The sequence below is a fragment of the Lipotes vexillifer genome, unplaced genomic scaffold (genome assembly GCF_000442215.2).
Source record: "Lipotes vexillifer unplaced genomic scaffold, Lipotes_vexillifer_v1.1 scaffold463, whole genome shotgun sequence".
Taxonomy (NCBI): domain Eukaryota; kingdom Metazoa; phylum Chordata; class Mammalia; order Artiodactyla; family Lipotidae; genus Lipotes; species Lipotes vexillifer.
In genome coordinates this window covers 705970-719407 of record NW_006779398.1, presented here as the reverse complement: position 1 = coordinate 719407, position 13438 = coordinate 705970, and positions in this window count along the sequence as shown.

Here is a 13438-nt window from a genome sequence, read left to right as displayed (position 1 = left end):
GGCTGTATAGGAATCGTAAGCACAGTATACTTATGTCAAATTTTATGTGGTATATATGTAGATCACATTAAAATAAAAATAACTAAGACAACACTATAGGTCCAGAAGATTGTTTCTTTCTGAGAGAAATCAATACTTTACACATATTTCAGAAAGGCTGCATACAGGTCCCATAAAATTCCCCAAATAGCAAGCCAACACTGAAAAAATCAAATTATTGTTTTAAAGCAAATCAATGCCAGATTTCACCTGTTCCTCCCTTGCTTTGATCACTAATGCTAAGAGGAAATGATCTTCTGTTACACTGTGCATTATTTAGGAGTCAGCACCTCTAGCAGAAAAGTCATCAGCTACAGTCAAATCTATTATCAATAGTGAGATTCAGTGAACAAGTCCAAAGGATATGGAGGCAGACAGAAGAGAAAAAAGAAACAGGGTAGTAGAGAGAAAATAGGTGAAAGCGATGAAGTTAACTGTAAAAGAAAATAGCAGAAGGAAAATGAGGAAGAAGGAAAGGGGGAGGGAGGGAGGGAGGGGGAAAGGAGAAAGGAAGGAAGGAAGTAGAGATAGAAGTACTGCCCAACATAGCTCTTCTGGCTCTTCATCTTAGGATATCTCCTCTTACCAAGTCAGACAAAAAATGCTCTCTTTTCACAGGGACTGAAAAATAAAGGGAAACTGAGTCTGCATATCAGAGAAAACAGTTGAAAATCAATCATATGGTTGCTCTTTATCTCATGAAGTAACATATTTGACTACTTTGTTCAGTGTATAATTAATATTTCTTTCACTAAACTAAACTGTGCTTTTTGTTGTGACAGAAGCCAGTCTCACCAGCAAAATAAACTGTCATTTTGCATTTCTATGACTTCCCTTCCAGGTTTTGGCAGGAATGTGAATTTAAAGCGAACATACTGTAGAACACATGACCCAATCATTGTGACCATTGTGCTCATTCATTTGGGACTGGTATTGATTCAGTAGCAGCTCTAAGTACAGATCATGAAAACAAATGTTGTGATTGGCTCAGATGAAGTGCCACCTAGCTCAGGAGTCACAAAGGCAATGAGGATTTGAAGGATTTATCTCAACAATAAAACAGAAAACACTGTAGTTTCACTTCATTAAACAATATCTTATATTGGTGTAACAAGTTTTTAAAAGATTCTTGAAGTATACTAGAGATAGTTATATTTCTAGAGTCCTCTTTAAATCCTTCTTAGTCTAATACAAGATCGTATCAATTTATGTTTCTAGGAATTCATGGCAGATATTTTAAATTCATCAGATAAATAACTATACACATACAAAGTGTCAAATCGAAATGTACATTAAAAGTATATTTATATTTATGTTGAGATAAAATATTTTTATCCCACAATATTGGATTTGCGTGTAGTGTGTGTTGTATCTTAAGTAACTAAACTTTGAGTCCCTTTTTAAACTGTTGAAATTTTTTATTACACAAAAATTTTTTACATTTTTTATTTTACATAAAATATTAAACATTACATTAAAATTTTTCAGATAGAACAGAATATAGATATGGACAGCATATTTCTGCCATATCTAAAAATTCTGTTCTATTTTAGCAGTCTGTGGTGGTCACATCCAGAATCAAACCCAAAGCACCTAGCTATCTTCCCAAAGCTGACAACAAAATTTTGTCAGATTTGTGACAATATTTACAGCTCTCGAGTCTATAATGTTGTGTGAAAGAAACTCAGTATAAATTTTTATTTACTCTAGGTATTATAGATGGAAATTTATTTAACATACAAGACTAAGGGAAATGTTCATCTCTATTTAAAAAAAAAATGCAACAATGCATTTTATCCATCTATTTGTACCTCTCTACAATCCAATTAATATTGTCATTTTGATGAAATGCAGCTACTACTCTTTGGCAAGAATCAACCAGTCACCAGTTTCTTACAGTTTTTAGTCTCTCTCTGTAGCAACTCACCTTTTGTATTGCATCCAGATTTTTTTTTTCTAAAACACCAAAATAATTCTTAAAAGGTAAACAACAGCTGCCCTGTCAATAAACAGAATAGACATCAATCTGCCTTTATCATTCTTGACATTTCAGAAGATTTAAAGCTGTTACTACACTTTCCTTTTTGAAACACATGCTTCTCCTGGCTTCCAAGGTATGACACTCTCCTGCCTTTCTGACTGCTCTACTTCTGTCCCTTTCCAGAACAGTAACTGGCCGAAAATGCTCAAGGCACTGTACTCAACGCAGATGCCCTTCTGGGGGGTTCTCATCTATACTTTAATTACCATATCAATACAGACGATTTGTACACTTATATTCCCATCCTAGACTTCTCCTCTAAACTCTAGATGAGGATATCCAACTGTCTCTCTTAGATGACTCAAAGGCACTGTAAAATGAGAACGTTCCAAATTGCATTTAAGTGGTTTTATAACGTGGACACAAATTCTTTGAAATTCTTCCCATTGAGTGACAGGGATTCTGTCCCCTCTCTTTGAATCTGTGTAAGCCTGTGACTACTTCAACTAATAGAGTACAGTGGAACCAAAGGCATGTGATTTCCAAGAGTAAACAATAAAAGGTCATGCAGCTTCCACCTCGTTTGATACAATGCTCATGGAAAACTACCATGTAAGAATTTCAGCAACTTCAAGGCTGCCATGATATGAGGAAGCCCAAGCTATATATATATAGAGAGAGAGAGAGGACAGGTGTAGTCATTCTCGTAGACAGTTGTAGCTGAGCCTAAATCTGAGTCATCCCAGTCCAGGCTCCAGAGAGGAAAAAGAGGAACCTCCAGATGGTTCCATTCACTACTTCTGGTCATTTGATTTTCCCCAGCTGACATTCCAGACACGATGGAACCATCGTGATAAGCCATCCCCCCTGAGCCCTATCTAAATTCTTGACCCAGTGGTAAAACAGCAGTAGATAGCAACCTTGGTCCTCTTTCAATGTCTTACTCTTTTTCAATTCCGTTATCAACTCCTGTGGATTTTGTCCCTTAAATATCTCTTGAATTCATGAACTTCTACCTTCTGTCAACAAAACCCTTGTCCAAATTACGATTATCTTTGGCCTAAAATACGGCAATGGCATTTTCATTGGTTAACCTCATCTCCTTGCCTCCAGCTCAGCCCCAAGTCATTCTCCACACTGCAGAGTAATCTTTTCAAAACTCAGATTTCCTAATGTCACGCTGTGCTTAGCACACCTTAGTCATGTTCCACTGATCTCTGAAGAAATACAAAAATCTGAATGAAGTTTAGAAGGCCTGTATGATCTGGCCACAGTCTTACTCTCCCATTTCTCACTGTTCCACTGAGTAGCTGCCAGTCTCTCCTGTGGTTATCGAGCATTTGAAATGTAACTAATGCAACTGAGGAACTAAGTTCTTAATTTTATTCAATTTTAATTAATTTAAATTTAAAAACAGATACTTGATTCAGTTATTGAAAAACTTTTAAGTATGTTTGGAAGAACTCAATATGTGTAGTTATTTTTTTCAACTATAAATCTTAAGAAATTTGAATACAGATCAAGTACTCCCAATGAAAATCTAGCAACTAAATTTAGATGTGCTACAAATTTAAAATGCACACTGGTTTTCAAATAGTGCAAAGAAAAAAAATAGTAAAATATCAAATTAATAATTTTTATGTTGACTATATTTTGTAATGATAATGTTTTGGGTTAAATAATATTGGGTTAAATAAAATACTTTAATAAAATTAATTTCACCTGCTTCTTTTTACTTTTTTTAATGTGACCACTAGAAAATTTACATTACATACCTGGCTCTCATTATATTTTTATTGGACTGTGCTGCTTTAGATCTGTTTCCTCCAGACACTTCGGTCCCCTCTTTGCTTCTTGTATTTACAGTGCTTCCTCTCCTCCCAGGGCCTTTGCACATGCTGTTCCTATCCCTTTCTATCCTTTACCCAGTTAACCACTATTCATCTTTCAGCTCTTTGTTCAAGCCTCTTTTCCTCAAGGAAAACATTTCTGGCCTCCATATCTTGGTTCAATTTTCCTCTTATCTGCTTTGACATCACTATGGACCTCACCACTGTAACATCTGTCACAGTGACAAATTTACCACATGTACTTATTAGATACCAACCCGCCCCCACCCTCAACTAAGCTGTCCGTTCCATGAGAACAGAGACCACATCTTTTGCTCACCACTTTCTTCCCAATGTTTAGCACAGGGAAGGGCATATAGTAGCTTGGGGTGCAAAGATTACTAAAACACAAGTCTGGATGCAAGAATATCAGACTATAGCAAGTAAGAGAACTTTGTATTCATAAAGCAATGAAACAGAGCTATGCATATTTTACTGAGTTCAATATGTAGCTGTTAAATGAATGAATGAATTAATGACACTCAGTTTTACAAGAAAAATATTTCACTACTTTCTACTGTTGAGGGAAGAAAATTCAAACTCTTTACCTGATCACTGCAGCACTTGACCATCTGAACCCCAGACTCTCATTCTAGTTTACTTCCTGCCAGTGTCCTCCTCCTGAGGAGACACGATGGCTAGTCTCCAGAGTCGGGCAAACCCAGGTGCAGTCCTGTTTGTCTCTGTGACCTTCCTAAGATGTTTCCTCAACTATAAGACGGGATAACAATAGCAACCATGTCAAAAGGCTATTGTGAAGGTGAAATGAAATGATGCATATTTAGCACAGTGTCTATTATGTAGTAAGCTCAGTAACTTCTAGCTGTTAATATTATCTCCAAGCCAACCACAAAATATCAATAATAATAAATATCCCTCACTAAATATCGAGTATATACCAGTCATTATGAAGTATATTACTTCAACGAATCTTCACTGCAGTTACTATCAGAAAAAGAAAAGTGAGGCTCAGAGAGATTAAGTAACTTGCACAAAACCACACAGCCAGTAAATGGAAGAGGCAAGATTCAGAGCTAGACAACTTGATGCCTAAAACCACCTTTCTCACCACTGTATCTCCCTATCTGGCAGAAGGTACTCAGGCATCTTAATTTCCCTTTTATTTCCATTACCCTATTCTCCTGTCATTTAAATAACCATTCCTTCAAGGTAGCATGCACTTTCACAACTCCATTTTCCTGCTAACTCCCTTATGAAATCACCTTCCCCTCCTTTCTCCAAAGGGCAAAATTCTATTCAAAGTTCAAGGCTATCTAACACATCATCAGCACCTTCCTCCATTGTCTATACTTCCTCTGAATGTATAATTCCATCCTATCAGTTAACTAAGCACTCTGTTCATTAAATTAGTAAAACATGCATTCCATTGCTTTATTGCTCTTTGTATGCAAAGTTGTCTCTTCTTTTCTGTTCTGACATTCTCAAGGTCCAGAACAGGGTCATACTCATTTTTGTATCCCACACATTTAAAAAAATGCTAGAGATGACATGAGTATGTGGTCAGTGAATTTATGGTGACATGAAAATTAACTTAATACGTGGTCTGCACAAGCTGCTTCTATTTATACACACACGTATTCATGCACATGCATGTATACCAACACATAAACTCACATGCACACAAACACAATCAATCCTGCACACAAAAAAACACTCACAATTGCTTGTGCACATGCAAATGCAGACATGCACACATATGTACACAGGTATGCTCACACACATATTTGTGCACAAATGCAAATGTGCACAGAGATTAACTCAGTTTTTTGTTTTGTTTGTTTATGTCTAGACAAATAAAATATAGAGGGAAGAATGAGTTTAAAAGGATTTTGAAGAAATTAACCCAGCCTCTTTGACTTTATTATTTAAAACGATGAAAGTAATTTGTATCTTTAATTTTAATAAGAAATTAAATAGCAAAAGGAATATTTTGTTGCTGTATTTTTCCACGTTTCATTATAAAAATGTATTTTGAGATAAAGATGATCCTAGTATTTGGTACCAAAACCTAACTCTCTCTCTCTCCCATACACATACACATTCCTTAGAATAATATTCACTCATGTATCTTTGGTAAAAGAACAGAAATATAAAGAAAATTCAGACCAAGATCATCTTTATAAGATCACACTAAAGGCTTCACATCAATATTTCTATCCAAACTATTTGGCTTTTGGATTTTATATTCTATTAAGAAATCATAAGCTTCTAGGATATTTTATTTTATGATCCAAACGTTTAAGGCAGTAAAGCTACAAGTAAAAGATGTTTTAAAGAATTAAACACTTTCACCTTTTAAAGCAAACTTAAAAATACCACTAAAGCAGGAAAGTGATGCTGTATTATCATTAAAATTTTAACAAAGCAGATTATAAACAATCAAGTGGACAACTGCAGATATACAGATAATTCTGCTGCAGACTGCTGATGACATTACTAAATCATGGGAGCTTTCCTTCCATGTTAGGATGCATGGAGAGCCCACGAAGGAATTATAGCCCAATTACGTACAGCCAAGTGCACATTACTATCTGTTAGGAGAAGGTACAGGGGTTATAAACGTCTCATATGGCCTGCACTCCATTAGATAAGGATATTAAACCCTCAGATCAATAGGACACCATGTTGCTATTATGGTCATTGGCAGTTACAATAGCCCAAAACACTTACTTGTGTCCACAAAGAGAGAAAGTGTATTTTAATATCTTTGGGCATCAGATATAGCTGCATTCTAAATCTTCCTGCTTGAGGCTTCACGCTTGCTGTCACCAGGAAGCAACACTCTCGTTTGCATACTCAGCCTGGTGCCTGCACCCTGAGTGCTGGAAATGGTGATGTCAAATGTGCCTGATTGATGTCAGTTTAAGAGAGCCTCCTAGTTTCAGATCTTGTAATGGAGTTTTCATTCTTCCAGCTACATAATGCATGCAAACATTACCCTGATGGCTTTTAAAAAGTTGTCAAAATGCATGGGAAGAACCAAATGTGTTATATGTTTGCCTCCTACAGCCTACAGCGGGGAGAAGAATGGCTCAGAGAGATTTCCAGTGTGTAGAATTACAAGTAGCTCTCCAGCTGAACAGTTATTGTAATGCCCACAGTGTGCGGTGTCTGGAGAATACAGGGAGATGTGCAGCACAGTACTGTTGCCTCATATATTAAACATATATTCATACACACCACGTGATATCATCACTACCGCCCCTCCATCACCCTACATATGACGAAAGGGCAGTAGCAGTTTATCCAAGTTCCCACCTCCCTGTGGCTCCCTCCACGGCTCGCTTGTCCCCTAGAAGAGGGGAAAAGGGGAATGGAGGCCCATAATTCTCTTTGCTGGTCTGGTTCACAGCTTTCCATCTGGTCTTCACAGTGACATCTGATTAAGCGGAACTATAAATCTGTCAGAAAACAATTAGCCCTCACAGGTCTCCTCTGTGTTTTCACAGTGGGCCATACTGAGCAGGGCAGATTTAGGGAAATCAGCCCACTCCTGTACGAGCCACTCAGGATTATTTTAGTGCTACACAGGTCAGGGCACCGCCATAGGGACTTCCACACACTGGCGTTTCCTGACTTCCCCAAAGCCTGCTGAAGGTGGGAGGGAGGAAGCCCAGCCCCCTCTGCCCCTTCATCTCTTAGCCTCATTCCCCTGATGTTAATAAGTATTTGGTGGAATCCCAGCCTGGAGGAAATATACAGCCATTTGTGGGGACATACAGGTCTCATACTTTAAACAATTAGACATACAATAGGTTAAACAACTGAACTGCTAAATGAAACACCAACAGGGACTAACATATAATACAGAAAAACAACATGAGATGGAAGGGGAAATGATCAAATTGCCTGGTTTTGTCCGAAACACTTATAAAGAAAATGGAATCTGAGATAAGCTACCAAGGATACATTGACCAAAAGGGGGCAGGTGAAAGAATGCAGGCCAAGGCCCAAAGGCAAGAAGCTCCTGGTAACCCCTTCCTCACAGAGTAGAGAGAAATCTGTCTCTCAGTGTCCTATCATTGAGAGACAGATCTCTTCATGCATAGATGGGATGTATATACACAAATAGATCCATCACTGGCTCTAGTTCTTTCCCCACCTAACCTCTTGGATTTGGAAAACCCACTTGCCTTCTCTGTCTAGTTATCCTTTCCCAACTCAAACTGGTCTTCTTGGGAAATCCTGTCTTTATGCCTTGATCTCCTCTAGCTCAGATCCTTGGCCTGCTCCCAATCTTAGAAGCAAGGACTCCAGAGTGTCTCTTTTTCTTCCCCCCTCGTCCCTAAGTCATTTATTTGCTTCTGATCCTAAACCAAGTGTGGATGTAATATGAGTCCAAATCTGAAACACTATCTGGGACATGGCAGGTGCTCAAGACTGAAAAAAAGAAGGTCTGACGGGTCCCTTCTTTATTTAGTTTTAGGTGAAAGCAGGGCAGGAGACTGACCCGAGAAGCTCAGGAGAGCAAGGATGCTACATTCCTATAGAGGAGCCAGGGACAATTCTTACATTTTAAATGGATCTTTACCTTTCCCAGATACTAACGGAGGGTCAAAATGAAGTTAAGCAGGAAGAGGCAGCTCTGTGTATACCCTGGGGGTGGGTGAGTGGAAAGGGGAGGGGGCACAAAGGGAAACTGATGAAGAAGCCTAAGAATTGGTACTCTTGATGGACTGAAGACTTTTCTGAATTGACTGAATTTATTTCACTATAGCTTATGCAGACTGTAGCAGTGCTTACACATCTACCACCCATCCCCATTCCTTATTTCTTCACGTGAAAAGACATACAAGCAGTTCCTTTGGGCCTATATCTTCCGTTACTCACTACATCATAGCAAACACAGCAGCTTTGTTACAGCTCATCTGCCCTAATGGAACCAGATTGTGGTCTGATACACACATATTTTGGTGCATCAAAATATCCCAAATACCTCATTCAACATTAATTGCTAAGAAACACGACAGCAAGCTGTGAGCACAAGACCTGTGTGGTATTGCATATTATAACCTGGCCTAGAGATTCTGCTGCACGATGAGCTCAATAAAATGCCTATCCAGAGAGGTTTCTTTCTGGACAAGGGAGTTCAAGGTTACTCATGAACAGACAACAGTGGAATATGTGACTGGGAGGATCAAATCATAACACTTCATTGTGTTTGAGATTATAAAAGCTCTGCTGTTTGAGTTTTCTTGCAAAACCCAATACCGATAAAATTCAATGCAATTTTTCCCCATATTCCAAGAATACTATTGTTTCATTCACAAGGGAAAAATAGAGAGATACTACAACCAAAGTATGAATTTCCTCAAGCTCTTAATGTGTGTTTACTAAGATTTTTTAAAGGAGCATTAAGGGCCTACTTACTATGTGCAGAGTAACAAGAAAAAAAGACAATATTCCTGTAATTTCAAATAAATCATAATACCAGATGGTATTATGATTTCCTGCTTGAATTAAATTGACTTTGACAGCAAATTCCATTTTTGGCTTAGAGAAACCTCTGAATTCCTACCTGTTCCTTTCACTGCTTCCCATGGGACTAGATTCTGATTGACTTAGATATTTTGTCCACCTATTAGTGCTGGCAGTGTTGAGTTACAGCCTCAGCCTTGCTCTCAGAAGGCCCCTTACCTTCTAAATTCTCCTTGCCTGGTAGTTCTTACTTTATTCACTTTTGTCAGTTTGCCCACTATCCAAGTTATCACACCACATCCCGTTAGGGAAAATCTCCATTATTCAGTTTCATATTCACTACCACATGGAAAATGATCTGAATTAAATGTCATTCCCAACAAATAAAATAACCAATCCTATCTGATATAGGAGTTTTACTGTTAGAAGGTATATTACTTCCCAAGAAAAGCACTTTTCAGAAGTGCTTCGTTAAGTTCCAAAAATTTATATTGACCAGTGATCGGGGATAATTCAACAATAGATAGGAAAGAGAGGTAGTCGTTTGGTGACAGGAAGGAACTCAAAGCCTACCCACGTGTCAAGACCTCCGCATCTCACAGGCAAGGGTGTGTGATTTAAGAACCCTAAATAAAATGGTTGTCTAAATTAGTGCTATTAACTCACTTGAGGGCAAAATTTATTCAATTAACCCACACCACGTATCAAACTGAAAGTTAATAATGAATCTAGTTTGATCATCAAATTTGCCACCAAGTAAATCAACCTGATGTGTATCTGTCTTCCTTCCTTTGTGTGTGTGTGTGTGTGTGTGTGTGTGTGTGTGTGTGTGTGTCTTAGTTTTTATTGCATATGTGGAATGCTTAGAATGCTTGGGCAGAAATTTCAAAGGAAAAAAATTATGTTTGTAAAATACCACAATTTTCACTGAGAAGGGTGAAAATCACTTTTAAATAGGATCCTGAGATTGTGTCTCAATGAATCATTAAAATTGAACCATGCTGTCCAGTGCAAGGGGGGACAAAACACTTATTTAGGGCTCCTATTCCCCATACCAATTCCCCTTCATTAATAATGGATACTAAATATTTAAAATTAATTTGCTAAGATTTTTATGTTATTTTTTAAAACTCAAATGTATAGTCAATAGTATCATGGTATTTTTGTCCTGAAATCAGAAATAAAATACGTGTGTATGTGTACATATATAATTTAGTTTTATGAATGCAGTATCATATTATCTCCAAGAACAATTCATTAAAGTATCACTGAGCAAATTGACCATCTTTCTTATTACAGCTGAAGCCAGGATCCAAACCAAAGATGTTAGCGTCACTCCTTGATTTGTCTCTGAGCAGACCTTTGTAAATTTATGTACTTACTTGCCCCTCCTTTTTATGGAATCCCTGCTGGTTCCTCCTACGGAGGGATTCTAGGCTCTTGCTCCCCAAAGCAGACTGCATCTGGATTGTCTCCTCTGTGGCTCTGGCGCCTGTGGAGGGGGCCAAAGCCTTGACCTCAGAGGAACAGCAGCCTTTGAAGCATGACCAAGCATCTGGGCTGTCTCAGGAGCCCAGCAGGCCTAAGGACTGTGACAGTGTCACTTTTCCACTAACGAACATAAATCCAGCTTTAACATTGTTTTTGTTGTGTTAATTAATGTATATCAATGAATATATCTTTGTAATAATGCAAATTGAGAAATAATCTTGCAATTATGCACATTCTATAAACCTCAGGAATTTTGAAAGTAAAAGGAGGTTCCATTAGTTCTTCACTACTTTTTCATGACCTACTTTCACAGAGGACACCAAAGCAAACAAGAATGTGTGTGCATGTATGTAACGTGTAAAAGTGTGTAGTGTACACAAACACATATGCCACCTTAAAGTTTTCTGTTTAAGAGATATTAAGCCACCTGTCTAGTTTTTTACATAGCTAAATATACAGATAGATAGGAAGACATTTCCTCCTCAACAGTCATAAACAACGTTGCCTGTTTTATTCACTGCTATATCTGCAGAATCTAGAAGCTTAGACACTGTCTGGAACACAGTAGGTGCTTAACAAATATTTCTTTACTAAATTCTTATTTTATGCAAGTTTCAAAAGGAATGCAAATTCTTGTGTTTATATGTACATGTATATATATATGCATACGTGTGTATATATGTATATGTGTATAAATGTGTGTGTGTAGAGAGACCTTCAAATCATGTAAATATGCAAACATTTAGGAATGTCAAATAAGCAAGGCTCTCGATTTGCAGTATCAAGCAGCTGCATCACAAGCAAAAGCATTAGTGTTTTTATTTGTTTGTGTTTAGTTTGTTTGTATCATTTGCTTTGGTTTTGGTTTTTGTATTCCACCTTTAAACCATGGTATTTTCTTTTCAACTGTAGAGAAAGCCTGAAAGTGTGACCCCTTGTCTTGTGGAACAGTGGAAGGACCAGCAGTCAAATAATTTCATTCACTAAGCAGAGTTCATAGGTTCCAAAGTGGTCTCCTGACCAAAGCTGGGCCTATCTGTCATCATTCAGAGAGAGGGGGAAAGAAAGAGACGGACAGACAGCAAGAGAAGACACGCTGAGGTCAGCTTTCTGAGGTGACTTGATCTATAAGCTCTAGGCCTGAGGAACTGAGATGAACCTCTTCCACCCAGCTTGGGAACTGAGGAAGCAGAGAAAGCCAGTCACAGTAAGAAGGAAAAAGGAAATAGATCTGCCAAGAGGAACGAGAGTAACAGATAGTCTAATTCCTTTTCCAGTCCCTATTCCCGAGGTCTATGTTAGTCTTGCCTCTTTCAACCTTAAAAGAATATCTAATGTGTTTTGCTGAAGATAGATTTCTATTAATTATAAGGAAAGGAGTTATAAATTAGTCAATTCACATACACACACACACACACACACACACACACACACACACACACAGTGCTTCCACAAAGGATTTGAAGTGGCTATATCACAAATAAAACATAAAATTATTTGAAACACTGAAACAAAAGATCCAAATAATATGAAGACCTGAGAATGAAGGAGATTTTCATGCCAGAAAAAACAAATTAAGAAAATCCCCAGCAATCACCCCTAAGCGTCCTGGAAGTCAAAGCAAAGAGGAAAACAAGCTACAGAGTACCCATTGTTCTTTGAAAGTAAGCACTGCAATTCAGCACAGAAAGACAAAAATGTATACTTTGAAGGGAACTAGGTTAAGTATTTTTACAGATAGTACTAAATAATTTAATGTATGACATTATTCACAGCACGTATCTCTATCTATATATAGATATATAAATATCTTCATATTTTATATTAACCCTCAAATCCTATAGCATATAGTTAAGATATATTTCTAAAAGAAAAAAAATGTCAGAGTCAAATAACCCAAAAACATAGCTTATTATTTCTATATGGGACCAGACTAAAGAATTTTGAGGAGTGACAGTTTAACCTACTTAAAAACTAGAACAAGATTTAAAACTCATCTGTAGTAAAACAAAGAAACAAAAAACAGTCTTCTTGCCTATGTTTGTGTTATCTTTCCTGATTTCATTTACCTTTTATGTCTGCTCCCTTCATCTACTTATTTCAAATTATATTTTAGCTTACTACTTTCTATGTTTACAAAGCTGTCCTAAATTCTTCCTGGAACTAGGTAGAATGTACCTACATACATACATACATATATACATACATAATACATACATAGACAAGCAGAGAATGGGAAACTGTCTAAATTAATCCCCACTTAGCTTACTTGATAGGTTAAGCAATGTTCTCATTTCTTCTGTAAAAATTCTGGCTGTGGCCCAGGACACACTCATACTCCACTGGAAGGTAACTTTGCATTATCCTGATATGTATTTGTCTTGAGTCATATACAACCTTACATCAGTTGGATTTGTTCCAAAGCTGGTTTCATACTGTGCTGAAATAATCTAGTTAATAAAACAGTATTTTTAATAATCTAGTTAACTAAACAGTATTCATGCTTATGGAATGAGAATGTGAAAGGAGATCTAAAAATAAATCAGCTTAAGCCTTCATAAAGACTTGATACAAGCATCTTGCTTTAGAAAAATCTGTC